This window comes from Lissotriton vulgaris, chromosome 10, assembly GCF_964263255.1.
Source record: "Lissotriton vulgaris chromosome 10, aLisVul1.2, whole genome shotgun sequence".
NCBI classification, from domain to species: domain Eukaryota; kingdom Metazoa; phylum Chordata; class Amphibia; order Caudata; family Salamandridae; genus Lissotriton; species Lissotriton vulgaris.
This window is the reverse complement of record NC_141698.1, coordinates 614,395,125-614,409,616: the sequence shown is the minus strand read 5'-3', so window position 1 is coordinate 614,409,616 and position 14,492 is coordinate 614,395,125.

Below are 14,492 nucleotides of genomic sequence, written 5' to 3'. Positions count from 1 at the left end.
AGGGGATATTAAAGCATGAAATATGGTTTTTCTCGCTTCAGTCGGCAAGAGGTCAAGTACTTTGCGAAGTATTTTTAAAGTGCCAAAGCATTTGCTTGTCACCTTATTCACATGGGCTTTGCCTGAGAGGTCGGCGTCCAGCATGACGCCTAGATTTCTCACCTTCTCCACGGGCGTGGGTAATTCCCCTAGTTCGCTAGGCCACCATGCATGAGACCAAGCAGAGACAGCTTTTCCTATTATCAGTACCTCCATATGTGCTCCAGTGGATTTTGAGTAATTTAGGTTCAAAAAAATATATACATCTATGGCAGCGCCCCGGTACGCGCTCCGGGGAGCGCACCAGGCGCGCCACGCGACTTGCGCACGGAAAGCTGATTGGCTCTCGGGTGTCTGTAAACATTCGAAACAGTCCGGAGTGGCCGCCATCTTGTGTCTCGGTAAAATCGAGACACAAGGGGTGGCAAAAACAAAGGGGGAAATGACCATAAAGGGGCAGAGTAGACCCCCTCTGACCCCCTGGGTTTGATGTAGGGGCCATAAAAGGGCCCCGCGGGCCCACATTTTTTTTTTTTCGATATGCGCGGGGGGAGCGCCCGGTACGTGCACCGGCGATCGCACCGGGGAGTGTACCATGGGGAAAAAAAAGAATGACAGATTTTTTTTAAAAAAATAGCACGATTAATACGTGTGATGCATTGCTCTCCATAGCATATTGTTTGTCCACAAAAAATACAAACAATTTTGAAATTGGAAAATTTGGTTTGTATGGTGGAGCATATCTCCCTAACTTCTGGTCCCGATGTCATGAGTGATGTAATATGTGATGTCATCAGCAGTGCATTACACGCGCAAGTTATAGTGAGTCCAACTAACTATAACGTGGGAATTTCAATGGTTTTATGTCAGTAAAATTTCCAGGTAACTATAACTGGTGTGAAACCTATGGTTTTTTCAGTGAATTTAATAGGTTTTGTAAATGCTAATTCCTAACTATAACTGGTGTGAAACCTATGTTTTTTTAGTGAATATATATATATATATATATATATATATATATATATATATATATATATATATATATATATATATATATATATATATATATATATATATATATATATATATATATATATATATATATATATATATATATATATATATATATCCAAAGAAACCCTCCTAAAAGAAAGGCAGAGGCCACAATGGGGAACAATATGAAAGCTTCTTTATTGCGAAGTTGGACGGCACTCCGGGCGTATGCATTTCCGCTGTGTAGCTTCGTCAGCGCCCAGCGTGATACTCAGGAGAATGGTTGAGTGCCTGTTAATTAGTTTAAAGTTCATTCACTGCCCCATTTGTAGATCGCTCCGCCCTAGGTGATGCCTGACAGCACCAATCACAGTGTCTCTATAGTGCGAAGCACTTCATGTCCCAGCATGCAGTGTTTAACTAGGAAAGGGCAGCCGATTGGTAGCGCGACCCACAAAGTAGCACTCAATCACTTCTCTCACTGTTGCCTTGTCTCCTGCAATGTACAGCTTTCTTGGGTCCCCAACTGCATAACCTTCGTCATCAGGGATAAATTTTACGGGGGTAAGTCCCAAAAACTTCACTGCTGCTTGTCGCTTCAAATATTGAAGAAAGGAGCACAGACAACAACTTTGGTGCATTCAATCAGTTTAATACCTCAAGGTACATCCGCCAGATATATATATATCCCAAGAATCCATCCTAGTCCAACAGTAACCAAAGAAGAGGCACGTACACATGGCAGGTAGGAATAAGGCTAATTTATTGTATTTAGGTGTCACACTACCCCGCAACAATGGAGAGACACATTTCTCCTGCGCAGGAGACTTTATCAATCTGTTTGGCGCCATACGACCTAATCTATATATAGCCCTTCCCTCTCATACAAGCATCAATAAAAATAGAGAAAGGACTACATAAATGAAAACATGACTGGCTAAAACAAAGTAAACATGGCATAAAAAATAAAGTGCATAGTGCAAGGAGTAAATCAGTACAAATAGTAGCATAGCATAGTGCACAGCCATCCTATTTTGCTAAATATACAAATATCACATTTCAGAAAACATATTCCCAAAATTATATATACATATGTTCTCTGCCGAGAGGATGAGCATATCGAGATAACAATACCAAATATTTAAAAAAACGATCAGAAAAAGGCGCCAATTCTCCCAAAATCATGTGGCCCACCCGATCCTCAATTTAATATAACGTATATTTAAAAACATGCTAAAATATTTGAAGCACAGCCCATGGAACAGAATAACGGGACAAATTCCATAGCAATACGGAACAGATATCTAGAATTCTAGGACTCATAGCAAATCCATGGGGCTATAATGCGCAAACTAAGTGCTCTTCAAACCCTAATGTGGTCCTCCGTTGCTACACTTGTAGTGAAACTAAATGGCCCAGAATCCCCTTATAAGGCTTTACCAAATCAAAGTCTGTAAACCAAAGTTAATGCAAATGTTCCGCATTTAGATGTCATCGACAATATAACAGTTGATAAGTCAAAGTAATGTTTCAATGAGGGGCCGCAAATTCAAAAATTTCATTGTAGATAAAAGTCTCAAACGTACACAATTCCAGGTAGCCCGTAATATAGCATAGTCATTAGCACACATACGAGGTCGGTGGAGACCGATGAGAATAAATTCAGTATGCCACACCAACCTCACTGCTTCTGTTTCGGCATCCACGATACCCAGTCACCAGATAGCCTCGGAATCATTGGCAAGGCATTTCTAGCCACGGGACGCAGACGTACGTGGTGGCAATTTTCAAACCGCCCCCGCTACACCATCTGAAAATCCACAGCTGTCATCCGAGTCCACTTCCCGGCGCGCTATCTGAGGGCTCCACCGAATAGCACTTCCATACTGCTCCAAAAAGACCTGCGGTCGAGAGCAGAGCCACAAAATGACCGGTGGGATGTATATGTATATATATTACCTACTGACGGTCGCCAGTAGGTAGTTATAGTTAGGACCTTGTTTCTATTCAAAAAGCGTTTTTTCTTTTGCCAAAATCTTTGGCGCCATTTGACGACTCTTCACTATATTTTCAAAACAACATTTTTCACTCAGGTCAGCTCCTGACTTGAAAGTTTCAGGGTGATTCATAAAACGGGGGCCGAGAAAAAAAGGGGGGACCCAAAACATAATTTCCCATGTTAATTTCCACAGAAAATTTTAGACGCGGCTACACCCAAACTGCTGAACGGAATTACACCAAATTTGGTGAAAAGGTAGCTCTTGGTTCAGAAAGCACTCTTTTTTTAAATGGTGTAAATCCGTTCAGTAGTTGCTGAAAAATGATAAAAAATATATCGATATCTGAGCACCAAGGAAGAGTCGCGACTCCTCCCTGGCACAAGCTTCACTCCGATTGGCTGCCAACACCCCAAACCAGGAAGTGTTGGCTGCCATCTTGTGACTCAGTAACCAAGTCATATGAAAAAGGTAAAACAAATGGTGAAAAAGAAGAAAAGGGGGCAGGGTAGAAACACCCTGAACACCTAGACCTGCTCAGGGGATTCAATTAGGACCCTCAGGCCCAAATTTTTTTTTTGTTTTTAAAGAAAACAAAGTGTGGGCTCCCGTGCTTCATTTGTTAAAAAACCCTCGGGTGGGCCAGGTCATGGAGGCGCTACTAAGTTATGGTGTGGGGGCCCCCACAGCACCTGAGGGCTACCACCTCCCCGGGGTTTTATCATTTTTGCTCTGGGCATACCTCAGGACACAAGTGGACTTCATCCCCTGAGCAGTAGTGCGCCAAGAGGTGAATTTGCAGAGTGGTGTTAAAAGGGGGCTTGGCCTTGGAGCACCTCTCTGCAATCGAGCTGTGTGGCGCTTACTGGAGGTACCTGATTGGCTAGTAGGCCCCCAGGGACCCTCAGTATTCAAGGGGGCTTAATCCCCCAACTCAGAATATGCCAGGAGGTGCGTTTGCAGAGTGGTGGGGAAAGGGGGCGTGGCCTGTGTCCACCTCTCAGCAATCCCACGGTTTGTGGCTTACTGGCAGTAAGAGGTAGGCTAGTTGACCCTAAAGGACCATGAGCAGCGAAGGAGACTTCAATGCCCATCCAAGAGCGTCCCAGGGTGCACGTTTGGAGAGTGGTGGGCAAAGGGGGCATGGCCTGTTATGACAACTTAGCAAACCTGCTGTGTGGGACTTACTGGATGTAATAGGAGGTGGATTTGGCCCCCAAGGATGTACTTGAGGGCCACGGACCCCTCTTGTTACTCCAGTAAGTCCTACACAGTAGGATTGCTAAGACATCTTCGGAGGCCATGCCCCCTTTCTCCACCCCTCTGTAATGGCACCTCCTGGAAGACTACTGGATGGGGGATGAAGTCCACCTTACTCCTGAGGGACTTTGGGGGTCAAGAAGCCCTTCTGGTACCTCCTGTAAATCCCATGCAGCAGAATTCCTGAGCGCTGGTCGGAGGCCCAGCACAATTTCTCCACCACTCTGCAAACGCTACTACTAGTTAAAGAAGTGTTTGCAATGTATTAGGTTTCGCATTTGCGAGAGTTAGAGCTATTGCTGTTGTAAATGTAAACATTTTTTACTTATGTTTTTCTGAGTGGAGTGCCTGTATGTTGTTTGTAGTGGAATTATGTGGTATGTTATGCAGTGAAATTATGTGGATAGAAAGTATGTGGTACTTACTGTATAGGAATTATGTAGAGTGGGATTATGTGTTAAGGAGAGTAATTATGTGGTATTGTAGTCTGTGTTGTGGAGTGGTAACCTCAGGTTTAGTCTTCCTCGTTTCTATACAAGCTCAACTATGAACTCAGTGAGACAAAAAAAGAAGAAATCACTGAGGAGCACTGGCGGACCTAGTCAGAGGTATTAGCAGGGCCACTGGAATTATGCGACTGTTTGGCTGCACCGTGTTTTGCACAATTATACATTTTCCCCTTTAGCCACATAATCAATCATCTGCTCCCTATTCTGTATTTTTCACCAAAAAAAGCTTTGTTTCTAGCTCAAACGGCTCAAACGTTACCAAAAATGCAGTGACAAGTGTTACAGTGTGGTGGAAGGCCCTTTGCAAACCTAGAATGGTCATCTGTTACTTATTGCTAAATGCGGGTGCTAAATTGGTACTAATGGTGTGCAAGCCACTCTTGTTTTTTTCTGCGCCTCTCTTGCCTCTTTCTGCATTTCTGTTGCTTCTTTCTGTACATTTCTTTCTTTTTCTGCACTTCACTTGCCTCTTTCTGCACATCTCTTCTGCTTTCTGCACCTCTCTCCCCTCTTTCTGTACCCCTCTTGCCTCTTTCTGTACCCCTCTTCCCTCTTTCTGTAAACCTCTTGCATTTCTCTGTATCCCTCCTATATCTTTCTACACACTTTATGCCTCTTTCTGCACCTCTTTTACTTTTTTCTGCACTTCTCTTCCTCCTTTCTGCACCTCTCTTCCTTCTTTCTGCACCTCTCTTGCCTCTTTTGGCACCCCTGTTGCTTCTTTCTGCACTCCCCTTGATCTTTCTGCACCCTTCACGCCACTTTCAGCACCTCTGTTGGTTCTTTCAGCACTGCTCTTGCCTATTTCTGGACCTCACTTGCCTATTTCTGCACTTTTACTGCTTCTTTCTACACCTCTGTTGCTTCTTTCAGCAACTCTCTTGATTCTTTCTGCACTTCTCTTCCTTCTTTCTGCACTTCTCCGGCCTATTTCTTCACCTCTCTTGCCTCTTTGTGCACCCCTCCTACCTTTTTCTGCACCCATCTTGCCTCTTTTTGCACCTCAGTTGGTTCTTTCTGCACTGCTCTTGCTTCTTTCTGCACCTCACTTGCCTCTTTCTGCACTCCTCTTGCTTCTTTCTAAACTTCTGTTGCTTCTTTCAGCAATTCTCTCAGCTCTTTCTGCACTTCTCTTGCTTGTTTCTGTACCTCTCTTGCGTCTTTATGCACCTCTGTTGCCTCTTTCTGCACTTCACTTGCTTCTTTCTGCACCTCTCTTGCTTCTTTCAGCACCTCTGTTAATTAATTCTGCACCCCTCCTGCCTCTTTCTGCACCCCTCTTCCCTATGTGTGCAACTCTCTTGCCTCCCTCTTTCTACACCTCTCTTCCCTCTTTCTGCACCACCCTTTCCTCTTTTTGTACCTCTGTTGCTTCTTTCTGCACCTCTTTTGCCTCTTTCTGCACCCTTTGTGCCTCTTTCAGTGCCTCTGTTGCGTCTTTTTGGACTTCTCTTCCTTCTTTCTGTACCCCTTGTGCCTCTTTGAGCATCTCTGTTGCTTCTTTCAGCGCTCCTCTTCCTTCATGCTGCCACTGCGTGCCTCCTTTTGCACCTCTGTTGCCTCTTTCAACACCTCTGTTGGTTCTTTCTGCACTGCTCTTGCTTCTTTCTGCACCATCTCTTGCCTCTTTCTGCACTTCACTTGCTTCTTTCTACACCTCTGTTGCTTCTTTCAGCAATTCCCTTGACTTTTTCTGCACTTATATTCCTTCTTTTGGCACCCCTCCTTCTTATTTATGTACCTTGCATCTTTGTGTACCCCTCCTACCCTTATCTGCTCTCTTCTAGCCTCTTTTAGCACCTCTTTTGCTTATTTCTGTACTTCTATTGCCTCTTTTTGTACCTCTCTTGCTTCTTTCTGCACATCACTTACCTCTTTCAGCACCTCTGTTGCTTTTTTCTACAGATCTTGTGCCTCTTTCTGCACCTCATTTTTGTCTTTCAACATCTCTGTTGCCTTTGTCTGCAGATCTCTTGACCCTTTATGCACCCCTCTTTTCTCTTTCTGCACCTCTCTTGCCTCTTTCTGCACCCCTGTTCCCTGTTTCTGCACCTTTCCTGCCTGTTTCTGCACATCTCTTGCCTCTTTCTGTACCTCTGTTACCTCTTTCTGCAGTTCTCTTGCTCTTTCTGCACCCTTCGGGCCTCTTTCAACACCTCTGTTGGTTCTTTCTGCACTGCTCTTACTTTTTTTCTGCACCTCACTTGCCTCTTTCTTCACTTCTCTTCCTTCTTTTTGCATACGTCCAGCCTATTTCTTCACCTCTCTTGCCTCTTTGTGCACCCCCCTACCTTTTTCTGCACCCCTCTTACATATTTTTGGACCTCAGTTGGTTCATTCTACACTGCTCTTGCTTATTTCAGCACTTCTCTTGCTTCTTTCCAAACCTCTGTGGCTTCTTTCAGCAATTCTCTTGCCTCTTTCTACATTTCTCTTGCTTGTTTCTGCACCTCTGTTGCATCTTTCTGCATCTCTGTTGCCTCTTTCTGCACTTCAATTGCTTCTTTCTGCACCTCTCTTGCCTCTTTCAGCACCTCTGTTGCTTCTTTCTGCAACATTCCTGCCTTTTTCTGAACTCATCTTCTCTATTTGTGCAACTCTTTTGCTTGTTTCCATACCTCCCTTCCCTCTTTCTGCACCACAATTGCCTGTTTCTGTACCTCTGTTGGTTCTTTCTACACTTCTCGTGCCTCTTTCTGCACTCCTTGTGCCTCCTTCTGCACCTCTGTTGCTTCTTTCAGCACCTCTATTGGTTCCTTCTGCATCGCTCTTGCTTTTTTCTGTACCTCACTTGCCTCTTTCTGCACTTCTCTTGTTTTTTTCTACACCTCTGTTGCTTGTTTCAGAAATTCTCTTGCCTCTTTTTGCACTTCTCTTCCTTCTTTCTGTACCCCACTTGCCTATTTCAGCATTTCTGTTGCTTTTTTCTGCCGATCTCTTGTCCCTTACTGTACCCCTCTTTTATCTTTCTGCACCTCTCTTGTCTCTTTCTGCACCCCTGTTCCCAGTTTTTGCACCTTTCCTGCCTGTTTCTGTACCTCTCGTGCCTTTTCTGTACCTCTCTTGACTCTTTCTGCACTTCTCCTGCTCTTTCTATCCACTTCATGACAGTTTCAGCACCTCTGTTGGTTCTTTCTGCACTGCTCTTGCTTTTTCTGCACCTCACTTGCCTCTTTCTGCACTTTTCTTGAACTTTCTACACCTCTGTTGCTTCTTTCAACATTTCCCTTGCCTCTTTCTGCACCTCTTGTACCTTTTTATGCACCCTTCATACCTTTTTTTCTGCCCCCCTCTTGCCTCTTTTTGCACCTCTGTTGGTTCTTTCTGTACTGTTCTTACTTCTGCCTGCACCTCACATGCCTCTTTCTGCACCCCTCTTCTCTGTTTCTGTACTTTTCGTGCTTTTATGTACCTCTCTTGTCTCATTCTGCACCTCTGAGATAGAAGTATTTTTAATCCCCCTGCCCTATTATGTACTAGGGCCTTACAGGGTAGATCATGCCAATCACAGGGATACCCCAACCCATAGTGTACCATAGAGTATGTAGGTGTTTTCACTGTATTCTAAGTGTATTTCAGCATAGCACTGGCTCCGGGCCTGGTTAGTCAGAGTCAGTTACCACCATTACCAGTCAGTAAAATGTTTGTGGCACAGAATGACTTTGAAGCAAGGCCTCTTTCTGCACCTCTGTTGGTTCTACTGCATATCTCTTACTTCATTCTGCACTTTTCTTCATATTTCTGGACTTCTGTTGCCCCTTTCTGCATTTCTCTTGCTTCTTTCTGCGCCTTTCTTCTTCTTTCTTCACATGTCCTCCCTCTGTGGGAGGCATAGTTAGAAATTAGTATTTAAAAAACATAGAAATTCACTGAAAAAAACATAGGTTTCAGTGGCGTTATAATTGGAAATTAGCATTTAAAAAATGAATGAAATTCACTGAAAACAACCATAGGTTTCAGGGACGTTATATTTAGTTGGATATTTCACTCCTTCAAAACCAGAGAAATTCAGCCGTTATAGTTAGTTGAGCTAACTATAACTCACGCCCCCGCAATGTACTGCTGATGATGTCACATATTACATCATTCATGACATAAAACACAATATCTCGGAGCACACAGAGAATTAAATGCAATTGCAAATTGCGAGTCCAAACTTTCACTCCAAAGTAATGGTGTTATAACAGAAATCTTTTATTCCACAAAATCCACTCCTTGCGGCAACGCATTTCGCCTAGGTTCAAGACACCTACGGCTTCGTCAAGGCTGGAAACAATACAAAGAACGTATATTTGTAATCATATTCTTATATATGGTTCTAAAAACCATCCACCATTCTCATGCAGACCGTGTCAAGACTGTAAAGAAACATAGGTGCATTGTAGCCATACATGGTACTATTTAAAACAAAGTGTTGACCTATTTTGTAAATTAAATACAATATTATTTGAAGTAATACATGTTTGCTGAGGGTGTCTATTAGCATTCTCTAGACCCTTATTTACCTCGATATTTATTGATATTTGTACAACCCAAGTGCTCGTGATAAAAGAGAAATGTGCATCAAATATGATGCTAGTACCTTCACAAAGTCAGGATCAACCCTGAAATCCAAAATAAGAGAGTCTAAATTATCCATGCCCTTGTTCGAGTGACGTAAGGTTTAAGGTCAATTATTAAACTGTTGTCTGGAACTGGAGCATGTTCCTACCTTATCGATGTTCCCCTCCTGTATTGTATATATTTTCTTCCCAATACTCGGAGAGTTTTTCTGAACTGCCATATTAGCCTGGCTGCTCAATCACGTATATTGAGGCTGCATGCCTAAAATCATATTACATCTTCGCTGGAACCTACCCTCCATGTCCTCTATTCAATGTGTGAACCAATGATCTTCGCTACAATTTCTTCTTGCACGGAGCATCTCCCCAAAGGGGATTGCTCTAATCTGATGTCTCGGATGTGCACTTTTTGCATGTAGAATAGCATTACATGCTGTAGATTTACGGTGCATTTTACTTAGAATTTTGTCATCTTTAGAGTAGAGTTCTACATCTAGGAACACTACACTGGTTGAACTGTGATTAGTGGTAAACCTGATGTTCATGTTGTTTCTGTTCAAAAAATCATAAAACTCATACAAGAGGGGTTCAGGGCCGGTCCAAATCACTAGACAATCATCAATGTACCTGCCCCAATAGAAAATGTGTTCATTCCAGCGACGCAATACTGTGGTCCTTTCTTTATATCTACGAGTATGCACACTACAGCGCATACAAGGAAGAAGCAAACGCTTGCCTGTACACGGGCAGGACGACGCGGTCAATGAAGGAGCCCAGACTTAAATGGTAAGAGTTAGAATATAACTAGATACAGAGCACAGGAGGCTTTAGAAGTTTTGGTCCTGGGACCAGATATTGGTTGACTAAAACCCATTATATAATTGTGATTGCAGGGAAAATACATTCTTGGATTTAACGGATGGCAATACGCTTCTGAGATTTGACCTCGACAATACTGGAAAATTTTGTCAAGCTGATATTACTGGAGGTAAGCGCCTTCGTACCCTAAGAAAGACCATCTTTATGCAGGATAGGCTAACACGTAACGCATAATTAAAATGAAATGGATTTACTAATAAGGTTGTAATATGATTTTAGGCATGCAGCCTCAATATACGTGATTGAGCAGCCAGGCTAATACAGCAGTTCAGAAAAACTCTCCGTGTATTGGGAAGCAAATATATACAATACAGGAGGGGAACATCGATAAGGTAGGAACATGTTCCAGTTCCATACAACAGTTTAATAATTGACCTTAAACCGTACGTCACTCGAACAAAGGCATGGATATTTTAGACTCTCTTATTTTGGATTTCAAGGTTGATCCTGACTTTGTGAAGGTACTAGCATCATATTTGATGTACATTTCTCTTTTATCACGAGCACTTGAGTTGTACAAATATCAATAAATATCGAGGTAAATAAGGGTCTAGAGAATGCTAATAGACACCCTAAGCAAACATGTATTACTTCAAATAATATTGTATTTAATTTACAAAATAGATCAACACTTTGTTTTAAATAGTAGCATGTATGGCTACAATGCACCTATGTTTCTTTACAGTCTTGACATGGTCTCCATGAGAATGGTGGATGGATTTTAGAACCATATGTAAGAATATGATTACAAATATACGTTCTTTGTATTGTTTCCAGCCTTGACGAAGCCGTAGGTGTCTTGAACCTAGGCGAAACGCGTTGGCGCAAGGAGTGGATTTTGTGGAATAAAAGATTTCTGTTACAACACCAATACTTTGGAGTGGAAGTTTGGACTCGCAATTTGCGAATTGCATTTAATTTTCTGTGTGCTCCGAGATATTGTGTTTTATGTAATTTCAACATTAGTTGATATATTAGTGGAGGAGGGGGTGTTGTCTCCCAAATTTCTTGGATGCACCAGCAATACAACTACAGGAGTAAGATTTATATGTGTAAATGTATATGAGCGCCGGTTACCCATTACACCCGAAAGTGTAATCATTCATGACATGGTTAGTGACATCGCTAATGACATCACTGATGACATCTCAAATGACATCACTGATGACATCATCCACATGATAATCTGATGCACCTCCTCACACCCTAATATAGCCTTTGATACACCCACTCTAAAATACAGACTACCATTTTTGAAACAATAGACACACCAATACCAGTTAATACATACCCACTCACTAATTCCTAGGTCTAGATACAAGGACAGTCATTCACCCATACAGCCACTCATACATGCTGTCAGTTATAAATACAGCACTATCATTTGCACTCATGCACCTATGCAGACACTCACACATCGCCACTCATCCATAGAGTTACTCACACACCTAGTCAATCATGCAAATAATCATTCACAGTCCAATTTACTCACCTATACAGTGATACACACACCACCTGACTTATTCATACAGATACTAACACATACTTACTCTCTTATACAATCACTGATACAAGCACTCACTCATCCATACAGCCACTCTCGCAATTTCTCATTCTCACATATAGTGATTTATATACTGAAACACTCACATGTACTGCTTTTCACATATGTAGTTACCAACACTTGTACCACTGAGACATCCATTCACTCACCAACACACCCATACACACACTCACCCACCCATACAGCACTTAACAGATGCAATCTTGAACCCATACACCCAGTGAATCACCTACTCACACATCTATGCACAGAGTCGCACACCCCTACCTACCCACAGAGACACTCAGGCACCCACACAGATACTCAGACAACCCATCAATAACCCATATAGACACTTGTGTAGCTACTCAGCAACCCATGCAGCCACTTACACACCAACTGACAGACTAATACGGACATTCACACAGTTTAGTCACTAACCCATGCATTCAGTAAGAAACACTTATTCACTCACTTATACAGTCAGTCACGCACCTACTAAATCATCCATTCAGACACTTATACACCCACTCAATCTTCATTCTGACAAATATATATGAAACATATTTAGACTTTACAGAAACACACAGTCACTGAATGATGTCATCAGTGATGTAATTTGAGATGCCACCAGTGATGTCATCAGTGAAGTCACTGACCATGTAATGAATGATGTGATACGTGACATCATCAGCAGTCCATTGCGGGGGCGCGAGTTATAGTTAGCTCAACTAACTATAATGGCTGAATTTATCTGGTTATGTACGAGTAAAATGTCCCACTAACTATAATGTCCCTGAAGCCTATGTTTTTTCAGTGTATATCTATATATATCTATATATATATATATATATATATATATATATATCTATATATATATATATATATATATTCAGGATAAGATTCCAGATTCCAGATTGGTAGCTCAGTGGCATTTCGAGAGGCTCTCCCTGAGGCGGTTAGTTCACTAGCGGTAGGGTCTGCCAATTTTTCTATCATTGGTGACTTGAATCTCCATTTTGACACTTTGTGTCTTTCTTCTGTGGGAGGGATGGTGGCGGACCTTGAGGCCCTTCAATTGTTCCAGCTGGTCTCGGACCCCACTCATAGTGGTGGCCACACTCTGGACCCCTTTTTTTCTAACTTAGAAGGGGTTACAGTGCCCCCCCCTCCCCCTGACCTGGTCAGACCACTCACTCGTGACCATTCACTGTCCTCTTGATGAAGCCCCACTTAAGGTGCCACTGCGAGCCATGCCCAGACGGCGCTGGAGCAAATTAAAGGCGAAAGATCTCCACCGCCTTCTCACTGACGACCCACTGGGTGCAGTGGAGAGCGTGGAGTCTGGTTATGACCATTTCTGCGGATGGGTAACCAGGGCCCTCGACTCCCTTGTCCCGATGGTTTCCAGTAAGTGTGGCTCCCGCGCCCCCAGTCCCTGGTATGATGGCAATCTGAGGGCTCTGAAAAGTGTCTGCAGACGTGCAGAGAGAGACTGGAGGAAGAGGTATGACAGCAGTAAAAAAAACCTGTATATGGCTGCGGTCAAGTCTTATCACCACGCGGTTTGTAGAACCCGGGCTGAATACTACGCTCTGGAGTTTCGCAATAGTGGGAATCCTGTTAAAACCATCTTTAAGGCCATTAAAGACCTTGTGGCAAGGAAGCCGGCCGGTAACTCCATCAGCTCCAATACTCATTGTGAAGCACTGGCGGCTTTCTTCCTGGAGAAGGTCCAGACCATATATAGGGCCTTCCCCTCCTCCACTGCACAAACCAGTATGGGGCCTCCCATCCGGTTGGATCAGGTGGTGCTAGACTCTCTCCCCTCTCTCTCTTTGGAGTCTTACACGGCCTTGGCTCTCCGAGTTAAGTTGGGGTCGCCGGACGACCCGCTCAAGCCACCTATGTTCAGAGACCAGGTTTTTGCTCGCCCGGTTTGCGACTTAATCAACACGTCGCTATCATCAGGCCAGGTGCCTTTGAAATGGAAGCATGCGGTAGTAATGCCCATTTTGAAAAAACCATCTCTCGACCCTACAAAATCGGAGAACTACCGCCCGATTTCGCTTCTCCCGTGGCCAGCCAAACTCGCGGAGGCGCATGTCAACACCGCCCTCACTGGTCATCTGTCGCGTGCCAACATTCTGGACGACACCCAGAATGGTTTTCGAGCTGGCCACATGACGGAGACAGCACTGTTATCTATGGTCGAGCACCTTCGGGTAGTTCTGGATGCAGGTCAAACGGCGGCGCTTGTTTTGTTAGACCTAAGCGCCGCCTTTGACACGGTCTCCCATGACATTCTCCTGCAACGTCTTGAGGAGATAGGGGTGATCGGCACTGCACACCAGTGGTTCCGTTCGTTTCTCAGGGATCGTTCCTTCTGTGTGGCGTCCCCGCCCTACCAGTCCAAATGTCATCCTCTGTCTCTTGGGGTCCCACAGGGTTCCTCACTGAGCCCCACGTTGTTTAACATCTACGTCAGGCCGCTGGCTGAGGTTGTGAAGCTCTGTGGTATGACCATGGTGTCGTACGCAGATGACACCCAGCTAGCGGTCACGATCAGCGGGGACTCTGGGGTGGATGCCCCAAGATTCAGAGAAGGACTCAGGGCGGTGGCTGGTTGGATGACGTCCAACTGTCTCCAACTAAACGCCAAAAAAACGGAGGTGATGATCTTTGGGAAGCGGACGGACCTATGGGGAGA